Source organism: Saccopteryx bilineata, chromosome 8 (assembly GCF_036850765.1).
Source record: "Saccopteryx bilineata isolate mSacBil1 chromosome 8, mSacBil1_pri_phased_curated, whole genome shotgun sequence".
Lineage (NCBI taxonomy): Eukaryota > Metazoa > Chordata > Mammalia > Chiroptera > Emballonuridae > Saccopteryx > Saccopteryx bilineata.
The window spans coordinates 58,800,720-58,817,270 of NC_089497.1; the positions used below are offsets into that span (position 1 = coordinate 58,800,720).

Genomic DNA, 16,551 nt, shown 5'->3' on the forward strand with positions numbered 1-16,551 from the left:
GTTAAAGCACCTGCAAATACCACCGAGCTTTAGTGGACTTTCTGTCCCTGTCAGCACCGCAACCCTTAACAAAGGGGCAGCCCAGGCGGGTGGCTGCTATTCTCTTCGAGACTAAGGTTGCTCAGTGGTGCCGGTTTGGACTGTGAAGTGTGTTGCTGGCTCGGTACCCACGGACCTCCTCCCCACCTCACCCTTCCTTCCCAATTTATGCCATTCGGCTCCTGCCTGTAAGCTCACAAACCCAGCCCAGCCTTAAAAAACCCAGGTCAAGTGGTCCGGGCACCAGACAGCATCACTGCAGGTGCTCCGTGACTACTTTCCTTTGCTTTCTTAGCCAAAGGAGAAAGGGTTCAAGAGCCCCAGGTTCTGCCTCTGCCTCCAGTGAGCCATCTGCCCCACTAGGATATGTCTCAAGGTGCCTAATGACTCATCCTGCTCCATCCTTGGTTAGTCTTACTCTTAGGCTCTGAGGGTCAGGGCATATTGATGGCCAGAGCTCTGTCACTGAAGCCTGGAGCTCAGTTCCCTTGCTGACCCCTCCACTCACGAGTAGGAGCATCCCTACATCTCCTTTGCCTCGGCGTCCTAATTTGTAAGTAGAGAGCAAGTCTGTGCCTACTGTGGGGACGGTTGTGAGATCTGATTGTAGATGCTGGAGAAAGTGCTTAGAGGACTCTATAAAGCAGACTAAGTTCTAAAATGATTCTTCCATTGCCTGATCAAGCGGTGGTGCAGTGGATAGAGCATCGGACTGGGATGCGGAGGACCCAGGTTCGAGACCCCGAGGTCACCAGCCTGAGCGCAGGCTCATCTGGTTTGAGCAAGGGGTCACTCAGTCTGCTGTAGCCGCCCCCCCCCCCAGGGTCAAGGCACATATGAGAAAGCAACCACTGAAGAACTAAGGCGCTACAACGAAGAATTGATGCTTCTCATCTCTCTCCCTTCCTGTCTGTCTGTCTCTGTCATAAAAAAAAGTGTTTCTTTCATTTTTGATGCTGATTAAAGATTTAAGATTCTGATCTGATAAAGATTTTGATGCTGATCTTAAGATTTAAAGATGCTTCTGTATAAAGTAATAAAAATACATTGCAAAAATTTTGGAAAGTACAGAAAAGAATTCAGTAAAAATCATCTAGAAGCCCACCACCTGAGCAACCCTGATCACCTTGGGTTTATTTCCTTGTCCATTTTTTTAAAATAATTTTCTTCATATTTGAGACTATATACTCTATTTGTGATTTTCAATGCTGTTTTGGGGTCATGCTTTTATTTTTAACTCAACGTTGCATAACGTAATACGTTATAAGTACATGATGTAGGCAATGAACATTTTTGAGCATAAAGCTTTTTATTCAGTTTGAATTACTTTTGCAGGATAACTCCCCAGAAGTTAGATCACTGAGCGAAGGATATGGATACTTTAAGACGCTCATGCATGTTGTAAACATTGTTATCTGAGCTGGATACTGAAGCTCAAAAATTGAAATAAGTTGTCTTAGTCCACACAGCTAACCCTCAGAAGTCCAGGACAAAATGGAGGGCAAGACATAGCATGTTCTGTGTTCTTGCTTAACAACCCAGCAGAACACAAACCGGCTGCTGCTGCCCTGCAGAGCATCTGACAATTTGCACTGATGAGGACAAACAGCCCTGTGGGTGACCAAACACAGAACAAAGGCTGGTACACAGAGACATCAGCCTGGAGTCCAGGATGCCTAGGTTCACTGGGGCTCTTCTGCTAACTCTTTCACCCTGAGCAGGTCCCCTTGGCCTCAGCTTCGGCTCTGTAAGATGAGGGGCGTAGACTGTTCATCTGTCTGAATACATCACTACCGAAGTAAAAACAGAAACGTTGTATTTTGTTTTTGCATAAAAAGACCAAAGATAATTCATTTGCTCCAGTTCAATGTAACTGTTTGCTTTCTTGGCCGTAAAACTGATCCAGCTGGGTCCCAAAGCCAGCAGGTTGGAGTTAGTAAAGAGGGCCAGCTGCAGAAAACATGCCCAAGCCGAATCTGCCAGCAAGTGGCAGGAGAATGCAGTCCTTTCAAGATTATGTCAGATGGTCGGAAACACGGCTCAGTGCTATGTCTTGGCACCAGGCTCCGCCGTCAGCACTGTAAACAGATCCCATCAGCTCAGCCCTGGGGCACCAGCACCAGCACCAGCAGTCCAGGGAGCCGGGTGCTGCCTGTCCCTGTGTGTGCACAAGTGTGCTGATGGGCAGCTGCCCCGGGTTCTCAGGGCATAAAGAATGGTGTTCTAGGTTGTTTTCCCGAGTAGCCAGGAGACTGAGACACCACATAGCAGTTGTAAAACCATGGTCAACTGGACAAGGTGAGTGGGGCAGCTGTTTTCTGGATGCTGACATGCAGACCACTGCTTCCCAGGAGTCAGAGACGAGTTCTTCTGTACTGGGCATAGAATCAAGTCCTGCAGTCTGTAGGAAACGGGCGATCCTACACCAGCCTCTCAGGCCAACTGTCAGCACAGGGCTAATGAAGGGGAGGGTACATATCCACAATGTCTCTGAGCCTTGAAGGATGTTTGCCCCCCTGGTGGGAGAGCTGTCTCATCTCTGCCCGCGAGGGGAGCGTGAGGTCAGGGGAGAAACGCAGGACTGGCTGGGCTGCGTGAACATGCGCACGTGGAGCGTCAGGAAGCCAAGCCTGTGACACAGACCCCGCCGTGGAACATGTCATTTACATAAGAGAAAGCACCTGTACACAGAAGAACACACTTTTAGGAAGAACATATTCCAATGAAAACGTAAACATAAGCACATCAGAATGGTGATCTGTGGGTAACAGGAATGGTTCACCGTGAGGGTGATCACCTTTCGCTCATGAAAAAGAGGGATCTTGGCGGGGTCAAATATGAGATGCGTCATAAACTGAGAAATACCATTAACTCAGCCCTCCAGACCTGAAGTCTAAATTTTTTAAAAGAAAAGGGAGAAAAAGAGACTGGATCAAACTAAACCCAGGAGATGTCGCTTAAGAGTGGCTTTGGAAGGGCCGGGAGCTTATTTTTATAAGGGGAGGAGGTAATCTGAATCCACATGGGACAGAGAGGTTCGTGCTACCTTTAGTTCTCAGCCCCGGAGGCACATCTGAGCCACCAGGGGAGCTTTTAGAAGACACCGGATACCTGCTTAGTTGGCTCGGGGTGAACCCAGGCTTTGATGTTGAAAAAGAAGCCGGGGGAGTCCATGGGCAGCCAGGGTGGAGAGGACTGATCTAAAGTATCCCTGACGTGCCTCTGGGCTCCAGCATTCGGGATACTCCCAAAGGAGGGGGGAGGCTTGTCAAGAGCTGGAGGAAGAAGCAGTATTTTCTGGAGAGGAAGGGTCAGTTGAGGCCAGAGAAGAGGAGTGACTCACAATGAGGCCCTGTTTTGGGAAAGGGAGCAGAGCAGAGGAGAAACCAGAATGCGGAAGGGGTGCCCAGTGGGAGCTTGGGGGCGGAGGGGAGCCGTAGACCGCAGGGGCAGAGGCAGTGGTAGGGATCAGGGCCGGAGTGAGCACTGGGGCTGAGCCCCTCATGTTCCACACACGACGAGACCGCTGAGACTCTGAGGAAAAAGAACTTCTCCAGAGATGGGTCTCCAACAGGGGCCTTCGACTCCTCAGTTCGTTCTACCATCCCATGGAGCCCCTGCTGCTGCTGAGTCTCCCCTACCCTGTACCTGTCTGACCAATGCCCATCACAGAGGCGGGGGGGGGCCACCCCAGGGGGAGCGGGCAGGTGATTTGAGCTTCTCCAGAAAAAAAAATAAATTGAAGAAGCGTTTAGAGAGGAATCTGACTAGTTATTATTGCTTATTCCTTTCCCTAGCTCAAGTAAATGTTTTCCTTCGCTGCAGTCTCTGTTGCCTTGAATTCAGGTCTTCTTTTCTTTGTAATCCTTTCATTCCGGAAGCTCACTTGTCCTTCGTTCTTTCAATGTTGCCAGCTAGGCTAGTGGATTGTCCTGACCACTCGTGCTTTCCTGAGGCTCTATGGTCTGTTTGGCCACCCCACTGAGAAAGGCAAGTCTGTGGAGCGAGGATCTGAGGGGATGGCTAAGAACATTTGGTTTCAACCAGAATACATGGAGTGCCATGTGCCCACCATGCTAAATGTTTTCACATTTGCTCAATTTTTACAGAAAAGGAAAAAAGTAAGCAAAGAGAAACTACAGAAAATTTCAAGTTATATACAAGCTCCTATAGGGGGATTGGGTCTCACACTTGTGTGCCCTGCTGGGGGCTCAGACCAGGGACAGAGCCTGATAAATGCTCATTAAATGCTCCCTAAGGGGAGTAGCTAAGCTTAGACCTGCCCCAGGCTTTCTGACTTCCAGCTTCTGCAGCCATCCTAGGCCTAAAGCAGGCACATTGCTGGGTACACAACTGGTGCTCAGTCAACATTCACTAGACAGCCTTTACAGCTCTGTTCCTGGCTACTTTGGCTCTATTCACCAACTTTCTATCAGGATGTGTTGGCAGAGAGCCTACTGACAGGGTGGGTTGTATAAAGCACTCCAGAAAGATAACCGGACTCTCAGGGATGGGAGGGAAATTAAAGGGTCATCTGGTTTTAATGCCCATTTTCCTCCCTCCCTCTTTACCTCCAAACACACACACATACCTTGCTTCTCCTTCTTCAGACACATACATATTCTCCTACTGGTTGGTTAGATGTGCATGTGTATTTCTAGCTTACAAGTTATTTGTTTATTATTTCTAATGAAAATGGAAAAGAATAAACAATAATAACTAGTCAAATTTCTCTCTAAACTACATAGAGAAGCCATGTGTAGATGTTCTAGCAAAAGTCCAGTTAAAGACCCAGTTGAGAGTCAGCATTAATCACTAGACACATAAGTGGAGCTACCTCCATATACTATGATAGTTATGAACTAAGTATTATTGGAACTTAGAGAGAGAGCCATTAATTACCAATGGTGGGACATCAGGGAATGCTTTATTGAGGAGGTAGTAAGTAGGATGGGCCTTAAAGAACAGCTAGGCTCTGGGCTTGCCCATGGGCATAATGAGTTAGTATGGAGAAGCTATGATATGACCATGGTCATGGTGGACCTAAGACACCAGGCTGACTTTAGTCAATCAGAGAAGTTCATGGCCCTGGAAACCTTGGGTTACCCAAGGTAATTTTTGATCACTAGATATTGTTCATTTGTTCCAGGAACTTTAAACACGGCATCAAGTCTCTCTGGCCAGTTTCTTCATCTATCAGGGAAGGGCAGGAGCCAGGGAAGGTGCTGAGGAAGTATAATAGAAGGGATTAGAAGGTGCTTCACTGGGTGTTAGGGATGTTGGTTAAGTCTGCTGCCACTTACTCGTTGTAGGGCCATGCGCTAACTAGTCTCGCCGAGTCTCATTGAGTCTCAATTTCCTCATTTGTAAAGAGGAATGGCAATTCTTCCCCCATGTCCCCCACCTCATGTTTATCCATGGAAACTCTGAGAAATATCAGATCGGAGGAACAAAGGTGATTTCTATGATCATCACTGAGACCAGTCACTCAGGATGCCCTGGTATTGCTCTGAGCATGAGCTCCCATCCTTCAGTGACTTCCCATTGAAGGACACGTTTGTTGCAGTTACTCTTGCTGCTTAGCAAACTCACTTCACGAGCTGATCATTTGGAAAGTAGTGTTAAACAACTATTAGCTTGCAAATATTGAGAGTTAGGGATTTAAACAAGGCTCAACAAGGATGGCTTCATCTTATCTGAGAAGACATGAAGACTGGGGATGACTCAACAGCTTGGGACTGGAAGTATCTGGAGCTATCTTCACCTACAATATATGTCTAATGATAGCTGCTGGCTATCGGTGGGGCCTTCATCTGGGCAGCTGCCAGAACACGTATACATGGCTCGCTCTGTGATCTCTCAACCTAGGCTATTTTGGGCCTCTTCAGAGAATGGTTCTAAGAGAACATATCCTAAAATAGAAAAATGGAATTGCATGGTATCTTATGACCTAACCTTAGAATTTACATGATGCTGTGTCTGTCATACCCTTGTGATTGAGGCAGTCACAAAGCTTTGGAGTCAAGGGGAAGGGATAAAGACCTCACCACTCAATGGGAGGGGTACAACATTGTGTTTTAAGGAGAACATGTAAAAAACAGACATACAAACCAATGGAACAGAATCAAGAGCCCAGAAATAAAACCACATATATATGGACAAAACAATCTTTGACAAAGGAGCCAAAAACACACAATGGAGGAAAGAAAGCCTCTTCAATAAATGGTGCCGGAAAAATTGAAAAGCCATATGCAAAAGAATGAAACTTGGCTACAGTTTGTTTTCTTGCACAAAAATTAATTAAAAATGGATCAAAGACCTAAATATAAGATCTGAAACAATAAATTACATAGAAGAAAACATAGATACTAACAATTTGAATTTGAACCCAAAGGCAAGGGAAGTAAAGACAAAGATAAATGAATGGGACTAAGTCAAACTGAAAAGCTTCTGCCCAATAAAAGAAACTGACAACAAAACAAATAGACAGCCAACTAAATGGGAGATGATATTTGCCAACAAGAGCTCCAATAAGGGGTTAATATCCAAAATATATACATAAAGAACTCACAAAGCTCAGCAACAAACAAGCAAACAACCTAATTAAAAAATGGGGAGAGGACCTGAACAGACACTTCTCCCAAGAGGACATACAAATGGCCAACAGATATATGAAAGAATATTCATCTTCTTTAGTTATTAGAGAAATGCAAATCAAAACTACAATGAGATACCGCCTCACACTTGTTAGATAGGCTATTATCAAGAAGACAGGTAATAACAAGTGCTGAAGAGGCTGTGGAGAAAAAGGAACCCTCATTCACTGCTGGTGGCAATGCAAATTAGTACAACCATTATGGAAGAAAATATGATGGTTCCTCAAGAAATTAAGAATATGACCCAGCAATCCTCTACTGAGTACTCCCAAAACTCAAAAATATTGGTACTTAAAGACACATGCACCCTCATGTTCATCACAGTATTATTCACAGTGGCCAAGACATGGAAACAGCCAAAGTGTCCTTTGGTAGAAGATTAGATTTTAAAAATGTGGTTCATATATACAATGGAATACTACTCAGCCATAAGAAATGATGACGTATTGCCATTTACAACAACATGGATGAACCTTGAGAACATTATACTGAGTGAAATAAGTAAATCAGAAAAAGCTAAGAACTATATGATATCACACATAGGTGGGATATAAACAGACTCATGGACATAGATGAAAGTAAAGTGGTTACCAAGGGGAGGGGTGGATGGGGAGTGGGGTAGGGGGAAAGAGTAAAGAGTGCCAAATACAGTGTGTCCGTAAAGTCATGGTGCACTTTTGACCGGTCACAGGAAAGCAACAAAAGATGATAGAAATGTGAAATCTGCACCAAATAAAAGGAAAACCCTCCCAGTTTCTGTAGGATGGTGTGGCAGCATGTGTGCATGCGCAGATGATGATGTAACACTGTGTATACAGCGGAGCAGCCCACGGCCATGCCAGTCGAGATGTGGACGGTACAGAGGAAAGTTCAGTGTGTTCTGTGGCTGGCTAAATTCGAATTTGTGACCAAAGTGCAACGTGAATATCGGCGCATTAATAACGAAGCGCCACCACATAGGAATACCATTACTCGGTGGGATAAGCAGTTGAAGGAAACTGGCAGTTTAGTGGAGAAACCCTGTTCTGGTAGGCCATCAGTCAGTGACGAGTCTGTAGAGGCTATATGGGATAGCTACTTAAGGAGCCCTAAAAAATCTGTGTGTGAGCCCACATTGAACTGCACTGAATAGGTATGAAACTGGGAGGGTTTTCCTTTTATTTGGTGCAGATTTCACATTTCTATCGTCTTTTGTTGCTTTCCTGTGACCAGTCAAAAGTGCACCATGACTTTACAGACACACTGTATATGGTGATGGGAAATGAGTTGATTTTGGGTGATGGGTATACAACATAATCAACAGTTCAAAAGCTATAAACATTTACCTGAGACTTATATACCCTTATTGATCAGTGTCATTCTGTTAAATTTAATTTTCTAAATGAAATTTTTAAAAAACAAAGAGCATGCAGGATAGATCAGCTATTGTAACAATCTTTGAAAAATACAATCTCTCACAACATTCCTTTCCTTGGCCCTGAAGCCTCTGCCATGTGCTCCCAACAGCATCTCCTGCTACGTCTCAGCACAAACCCCCACCCCCAGCAGGCCAGCCTCCTCTCTGCACCCAGAATACACCATATTCATCCCAGCCTGCAAGGCAAGAAGTCTCTTCAACTCGTACCTCTCTGTATTCTTTCTGATTATTCAGGTCCTATTTCCCAAAGGATTCAGGTTTCTGGTGTGTTTGTATAAGTTAAGACAAGAAAAGAAGCCTCTTAGTAAACATAGTTCCTGGGGTCTTCATTATTGTGCCTTTCTTAAAACTAGTAAAATTTTACAATGCTGAGAATTATTGCTTCTGAAAAATATCTACCAAGCATAGGCATGTCCCCTTCAACTGTAATCATTGCATGCACACTTATGAAATTCATTCTTTATCTCTTCCAGACAGAAATAATGACTGTAATAAATTAAAGTCAGCTTACTTTAAAAACAAATGGTGTGGCTGACAATAGATGTGTAAATGTGTTTATATTTAATGAATTGTTTCAGCCTTGCTCCATTTCAGCTCATTAGACTTATAACTAGTAAAGGTCTTGGCCCACATTGCTCAGTAATTGCTTTCTAATTAAATCAGGGGCCAAGCCCCTGCCTCTTATGTAGACCTCAGTCCCTAGGAGTTCTGAGCACCTAATAGTGCTCGGGAAACACTCAGTGGCTGCTTGATAGAGAAACAGAAACACATAAGGCAGCCAAAATATTCCAGCTGGAGATGTGAGTCCCCTCTGAGCACAACAGAAGCAACTAACAGCGGGCAGAGCTTTACATTCTATAAGGAGTTTTCACTTTGGTTCCTCACTCAAAATCTGGTGAGGCACAGAGTGAAGGTTTTGCTATCCCATTTTATGGCTGAGAAAACTGAGACTCAATGAGATTAGGGGCTTTTGTAAAATCAATAGTTCCCATGTAGGGAGCAAGAACTTTGTGCTAAAATTTTTCATTCCCCAGTCCAGTGTTCTCTACTAAACTGGCTCCAGGGCAGCTGGCTCATTCACTCATTCAATTATTCATTGATTTAACAAATGCTTATAAGCACATATTTTATAGACAGCATGGCAGAGGCACTGAGGAAGCAATGGAGAGCCAGGCAAAGTCCCACTGTCATCAAGTGTGTGGTCCAAAGGGAGAGATGGCAATAAATACTTAAACAATGACATAAATTAGAAAATTTGACATAATGGCAAGTGCTACAAAGACAATAAAACAGAGTAGTGGGATAGAGAATGGCCAGGATGGTCAGGGCGGGGGGTAAAGGGGTTCCTTTAGTTAAGATTGTCAAGGAAGGCTTCCTGAGAAGGTGATACTAGGGCTGATGACAGGGAACCAGCCATTTAAAGATCTGGGAAGAAGAGTCCCAGGAATAGAGTACAGCAGGTGCAAAGGCCCCTAGGCAAGAACAGGCTGATCACGTCAGATGCCACTTAGGTCGAAGCATCTTGAGCAATAGAGAGAATGGAAGAGACCTGAAGGTAGGGCCTTGCAGGTTAACAGGGAGGGTAAAGGAAAGCCTGGGCCAGCTAAGGAAGACCTAGCAGAGCCTGCTGCCCTTCACATCACTTGAAGGTACCTACAAAACTATGGCATTTGTTTCTAAGTTGTACTTATTGCCATCATAATGTTAAAGGCAAAAACATGTCCCTGACCCGTTCAAAGCCTAAACATAACCATTGTGTGCATTCACTCCACAACTTTTCCCCACTCTCTCCATCTGTTGATAGATTGGATTTGCTTTCAGGTGCTGTCATTAGTTATATTAACATGGATTTTGTGTCAGTGTCTACATGGTAAATTCATTACAAGTTTTCCAATCCAGTTTTATGTTTAAAATTCCATGTTATTTTTATGATATATTAAATTTTTTTTAAATACTAAATTTTAAAAATACTTGAGACCTTCAGAAGAACACCAAGAATAAATTGTAAATCTCCCGTAAAGGACAGGATTGATTGAAAAATGCAGGGTGCCTCTCATTCCCAACTGAATGCAAGGCAGCCTCTGAGGAGCTTCCCTGGTAGTCCCGTTTACTTTGGATCAAGCGGTTTGCCTCTCTGAACTTTAGATTCCTTTTCTGCTCAGTGGGGATTCACTTCAAAGGACTTTAATGCAAATTGAATAAAATAACACATGTGAAGTACCTAAATCAATGCCCAGCTCAGACAAGGTGCTCAAAACCATTAGCTCTGTAACCCTAAGGCCCCTACCAGGGCTGGGTATCCAGTGGGTATTCCTTCAATGAGTGTTTACTTGCTTCTAAAGAACGTTCTAGCAATCAAAAATACTCTTAAATTAAATGTGCCCTGTCTGAGCATCATATCAAATAACTTTGAGGAACTTTTGATAATGAACTTGAGAAAATCCCTCCCATTCTCTTAATCTCATTTTCCCTGACAATGAGTCAGATGCTATCTCTGGTCCCTGTCATTTAATTTCAGTTATCCATCACATTGTTATGGAATTTATATCTATATAGTCTATGCCAGGCGCAGTCCTAGATGCAGTGGTACAGCAGGGGACAACATGGCTATGGCCCCACTCTTCCCAGAAGGTCAGCCCCAGGCCTCCTGAATCTCTGTGATGTCACTGTTGCCCTTGCCTTCTGAATCGAGGAAACAGTGAACTGCTCCAATCCTCCTTCTGACAGGGTTGCCTGAGGAATGTGGCAAGGAGAATGTGGGATTCCCAGGATCTCTGATGGACTCAATTTGAAACCTGACCAGTCCCTCCTAGCCTTTGCTTTTAGATACTGTAATTCAGAGACTGCCCAACTCCCTGCTTACATCAGAGCCACACTGGTGAACCTAGAAGAAATACATCAAGAAGCAAAACAGCATCCTTGGCCACCTAAGTCACTGCAGAATCCTCCCTACTCATTCAGATGGACAGACACACTGACAAGGGAGTAAACCTGCCAGGCTCCTCATGAAAGTGAGTTTCCCCAAATCGAAAATAAATTCTTTTGAAATGCAGGAAGTACGTACAAAAGCCAACTCCTTAAATTAAGAATAACAGTTTACTGTGCATGCTCTTTAGGTAGAAGCTTTAACTGGGACCCAGTAACAGGTTACCTCCAAGTCATGACTAGCAAGAATGAATGGGAAAGAAGATACTCTTTCCTAACTATGCCCTCACCTCCTCCATCTTCCATTCAGGCCTAGTCACCCTTACACTCTCTCTCTCACACTCACACGCTTTCCAGTCTCACTCCATTCTGTCTTGGTTGCTGTAGGTTTGTGCTGCCCCTCCCCCATAACCCTGTCCCTGCATCAAACCAAACCAAGGACCATGTTTATTCACAGGCTGACCTTCAGGAAAACAGACATCCTGACTACGCTTCCTAAACTTCCTATGATGCATAAAGAACACATTGTCTTTTCAAAGCCAGGACTGAGACCTAATATTTGTCTCATGTATTGCTACATTACACAGTTACCAAGAATGTGGACTGCTTGTAAGCAGCCTTGCAACTTCCTCCAGGATATGAAGTCACAGCCACTTTTTCTCTGGCTAGACACATCCAAGCTGGACTCACAAGTTTCTTGTTGATTGATGAACACGTGTCAACCTTGTGGAACCCCAACCTGCCCGAAGGTAGCTCTCAACATGGCAATCCTAGCTAAGGATCTACTTGTAGGCATCATAATCATCCACCCCTGGGAAAGGGGAAGGCAAAGTGTAGTGGACTACTTCATAAAGTAACATACAGTGGTTAGAAACCATTGTCTAGATGCACACATGTCAGTATGAATGGATCTTAAAACCATAGTATCAGATAAAACATCAGAAGCAGAATGAGATAGAAAAAACCTGAAATCATTTATGTACATTAAAACAACACACATCCTAAGCAACTAAACAACAATGCACCTTTACAAGAAAATGTACAAACAAAAAGACAGTGGTCAAGCATATTCGATTGGGTTGCCTGTGGATGGGGAAATGGCAATGAATAAGTAAAAAGAGAGGGAGTTTGTAGGGGCCAACGGTGATAACATATCATGAACAGAAGAGTGATTAACTTAATCCTCTCCAATGAAAGTCAAAAAATTAAAAATAAAAAAGCAGGACACAAATATCTGAGCTGGCCCAGGTTTAGATTCACAATCTCAGCTCCCACTTCCCACTCAAGTCAAACAGGATGACCTGTCCCACACACAACTCTGCTGACTCCTCTCCTTTGATTTCTCTGCCCTTGGCCATAGCCAGGTCCACCCACCTCTCAAGGTCCAGCCCCCATGCCAGATCCTCGGGAGGTTCCTGCCGCCTCTGAGCAGCTATGCACGCCCCTGCACCACCCTGCAGGTGCAACCAGCATGCCTGGAAGCACACTCTTCTTTGTAGGCAGAAGTGGTCCCAGGAGAGTTTCAAGGGTGGGGTTCCTCTTTTCAGGGGAATGACGCTGCAGTGCCACTTGGTGCCTATGGCCTTCTGTACTCCTGGATTAGAAGTCATGCTTTCCAAGGACTCCCTTCAGAGGATTTATGCAAAAGGACTCCTTGCTCTCAGAGGTGCAAAACTTTTCCCAGGAACTCATCACAACGAAGAGGCACACAAATATTAGATGAATGGCTAAATGACAACACTGCTTCCATGAGCCTTTATATAGCTAAGCCCTTGGCCCTCTTCCCAAGCCCAAGACAGCTGTCTGGGGTCCGCTGTCCTTCCTTCTTGCAAGCCCCAAGGTCTGGCCGGCTTGCCTCTCCCCCGTAAAGCCATCCCAGCCCCTTTAACCTCTGGGTTTTCTCTAAAATTTCACAAGACTGCGGAATCCTTGAACCTGTTATTCTTGGCACACACAACCACCCACACCCCAGATAGGCCAAGAGCCCTCCGAACATAAAGATCCTACAGCTGGGAACTTTGGGAAGTAGTGAAAGCTCCCCTCCAACCTCTAGCACATACGCAGTCAGCGAACACGTATTTTTGAGTACTCAGTATATGCTTGGTACCGGCTTTAGCCCTGGACAAAGATTCTCTCCTGACTTCCTTGTTCACCTCTGCAATGTCCAGTTTCAGCAAGAATCCTGCTAAGTCATGTTAGCCATAATCCTTCATCCTCTATAACTGATCACTTTTGATATCAATGGGTTCCTCATCCTCCACCAGCCCCCAAATGATGTCTCATCACCCTCATCTGCCTTCAGCAAGAATCCTGTTAAGATGGTTTAGACAGAATCACCTCCCCATCCTTATCTCTGATGTCTTCTGTTAGTAATTTTCTATTCATCGACACTCCTCATCCTGCTCCTTGGCTATAAATTCCCACATGTCTATATCATATTCGGAGTTGAGCCCAATCTCTCTCTCCTACTGCAGTGGTCCCTACACCTATCACAGTGATCCCCCTGAATAAAGTCTAGCTTATCGTCTTTAGCAGGTGTGATTGAATAATTTTTTCTTTACTAGGATGCCATGGTTAGTTAAAGCAGGCTAGGCATGCCCTCAAAGGATGAATCAATAATATACTACTACCCACATGAGGGGGCCACTCCCACCCACTGTCCAAATGTACAAGAATGAATTTTGCCAAATTCCATTTCCATTTTCCTGGGGCCTGTGCAGTGTTGGCAGCAAAGGAGCGACTGGCTGGAGACCAGCTGCTTAGTGAGGCCCTGCCAGGACTGGTACAGAAGGGCCAGCGTTTCTATTCCCAGGGCTTGGCTCCCAACCAGGATGGCATCTGCTCAGAATTTGGAGCCCAGCATATGCTAATAGTCCTATGGCTTTGTGGCACTTACAGCCTATCAATTGAGTTTTCCTTTTTTTTTTTTTTTTTTAATTGAGCTTTTCTTAAAAAGAAACTCCTGTGCTTATTGGTTTTCTGTTCTGGATTTGGCTCACTAGAATTTTTCTTAAGGATGGAAGAGCTCAGAGAACCAGATGTGCATGTCCCTCCTGTGCTGGGCCTGAGTGGGAGGGGCTGGTGACACCATAAGGAAAAGCTGGCCGGGTGCTCACCCCTACAACCCAATGCCCCACTGCCTTTCTGAATGGCACAGAACCCTTCCGAGCCCTTAGACAAGATGCTGGGCCCCTTACTCCAGTCAGCGTTCACTGCCTTGCTGTGTGGCCACGCCAAATCTCTTCCCTCTCTGGGCTGATATTCTCTCTGAAAGTTTTTTGAACAGGTAAAATTTAGAGTTGCAGAGGTACATTTTAAGCTCTGTAAAATGTAAGGCTCTATGGAAACTCTGTAATTCCCACTCAGTTTTGCTAAGAATCTAAAACTTATCTAAAAAAATAAAGTGATTAAAAAACAAACAAATAGCCCTGGCCGGTTGGCTCAGCAGTAGAGCGTCGGCCTAGCGTGTGGAGGACCCGGGTTTGATTCCCGGCCAGGGCACACAGGAGAAGCACCCATTTGCTTCTCCACCCCTCCGCCGCGCTTTCCTCTCTGTCTCTCTCTTCCCCTCCCACAGCCAAGGCTCCATTGGAGCAAAGATGGCCCGGGCGCTGGGGATGGCTCTGTGGCCTCTGCCTCAGGCGCTAGAGTGGCTCTGGTCGCAACATGGCGACGCCCAGGATGGGCAGAGCATCGCCCCCTGGTGGGCAGAGCGTCGCCCCTGGTGGGCGTGCCGGGTGGATCCCGGTCGGGCGCATGTGGGAGTCTGTCTGACTGTCTCTCCCTGTTTCCAGCTTCAGAAAAATGAAAAAAAAAAACAAAAAAACAAATATGTTCGGCCCTAAGTTGAACCCTGGGCAGGGAGCAGAGCCTTAAGTGCTAATAAAAACTCTGCTCTCTCTGTGTGGCTTTAGGAAATAAAGTGGCTTTGCTGAGTCTCATGCCCCTGTTTCACACACTGTGGCTATTAGGAGAATCAAACAGATGGTTGTTTATTTATTTTTAAATACTGAGTTCAGGCACTTGCAGTGGGGCCCTACCAGAGCGCAGGACCGGGCAGGAGCCATCACGGCGGCCAAGAGCAAGTCTAAAATGTCCAAGAATCTTCTGCTCATGAAGTTCATGCAAAGGGGACTAGACTCGGAAACCAAGAAACAACTGGAAGAGGAAGAAAAGAAAATCATTAGTGAAGAGCGCTGGTACTTGGATTTGCCAGAACTTAAAGAAAAAGAGAGTCATAATAGAAGAGCAGAGTTTCCTGTTCTGTGAAGATCTTCTCTATGGAAGAATGTCATTCAGAGGATTTAATCCTGAGGTTGGGAAATTAATGTTTCAGATGAATGCTAAGAACAAAGCAGAAGAAGCTGAAGAAGAAATGGTGGAGCCTGATGTGTCAGATGAAGAAATGGCTAGAAGATATGAGACCTTGGTGGGGACAATTGGAAAAAAGTTTGTCAAAAAAAGAGACCGTGCCAATTATGATGAAGATGAAAATGGAGACATAAAATGAATTAAAGCAAAGAAGATGTTCCTAAAGCCCCAGGATTAAAATGGATGCCTTCAGATACGGCCCAGGAATACTTTGTGAGAGTTAACGTATTTTGGAACTCATCCCACTGGTTTCTCTACACTTGTTAATATTGTGATAAGTTTATTTGTCAAGATATGTATAGTTCTGGAAACATGCTGCTTCTGAGACAGATGTGTGATGGATGTTATACATCCTTTGCTGAACGCTATTCATCAGGAGTGGGTTTGTAGCCCTTGATCTTCAAATCTACAAAGGTACTTACTGTACATGTCTGCTTCCTGAAAAGTTCTGACCCCAGATTCTTTTAATATATCTCTTCAGTCACTGACCTTAAATTGACTCGTAAATTAATACCAGTGTTTAAATTATCCTTACGTTTACGTTTTACTTTAAATGTCAAGCCAATTCATACATTTTGGACTCAAATGTAATGTGAATTACATGTAAATTCATCAAAGACAAACTTGCCTCTCCCGCCTTAAGTATTTGCACGCTCCTAAGTCAGTCAGTTTGTGGAATTACAGTTTTTTGTTTAAAGCTTTTAATTACAAGAGTAAACAATAAATATAAACAAACAAACAAATAAATAAATAAATGCTGAGTTCATTATAGAGCACTGTCCCTCTGGGAGGGTTTCTTGTTACTAATATTTGTCACCTATAAAAGACAATGTACTGCCCTGGCCCGATAGCTTCGTTGGTTAGAGCATCATCCCAGTGCGTGGAGGTTGCTGGTTCAGTTACCCCTCAGGGCACATACAGGGACAGAACAATGTTTCTGTCTCTCCATTTCTCTCTCTCTAAAAATCAATAAATAAATTTTTTTAAAAACCCCGCAATGTACTGAAGGCCGACCAGGAGGTCCCAGGTTTGCAGAAATTCTGCAGCTCTTTGGAAAGCCATAGAGAAAGTATGGGCAGATGTCTCAGAGGAACCACAGACCAGCATGTTCAAAACTGTGTAGGAGAGGGCCCTGGCCGGTTG

The 16,551-nt window shown here is 44.6% G+C and overlaps 1 pseudogene; it reads left to right on the forward strand.

Moving 5' to 3' along the window:
- The first annotated feature begins 2,320 nt into the window (after positions 1 to 2,320).
- LOC136311693 (M-phase phosphoprotein 6 pseudogene) lies at positions 2,321 to 15,586 on the forward strand (annotated as a pseudogene).
- Positions 15,587 to 16,551: the final 965 nt, after the last annotated feature.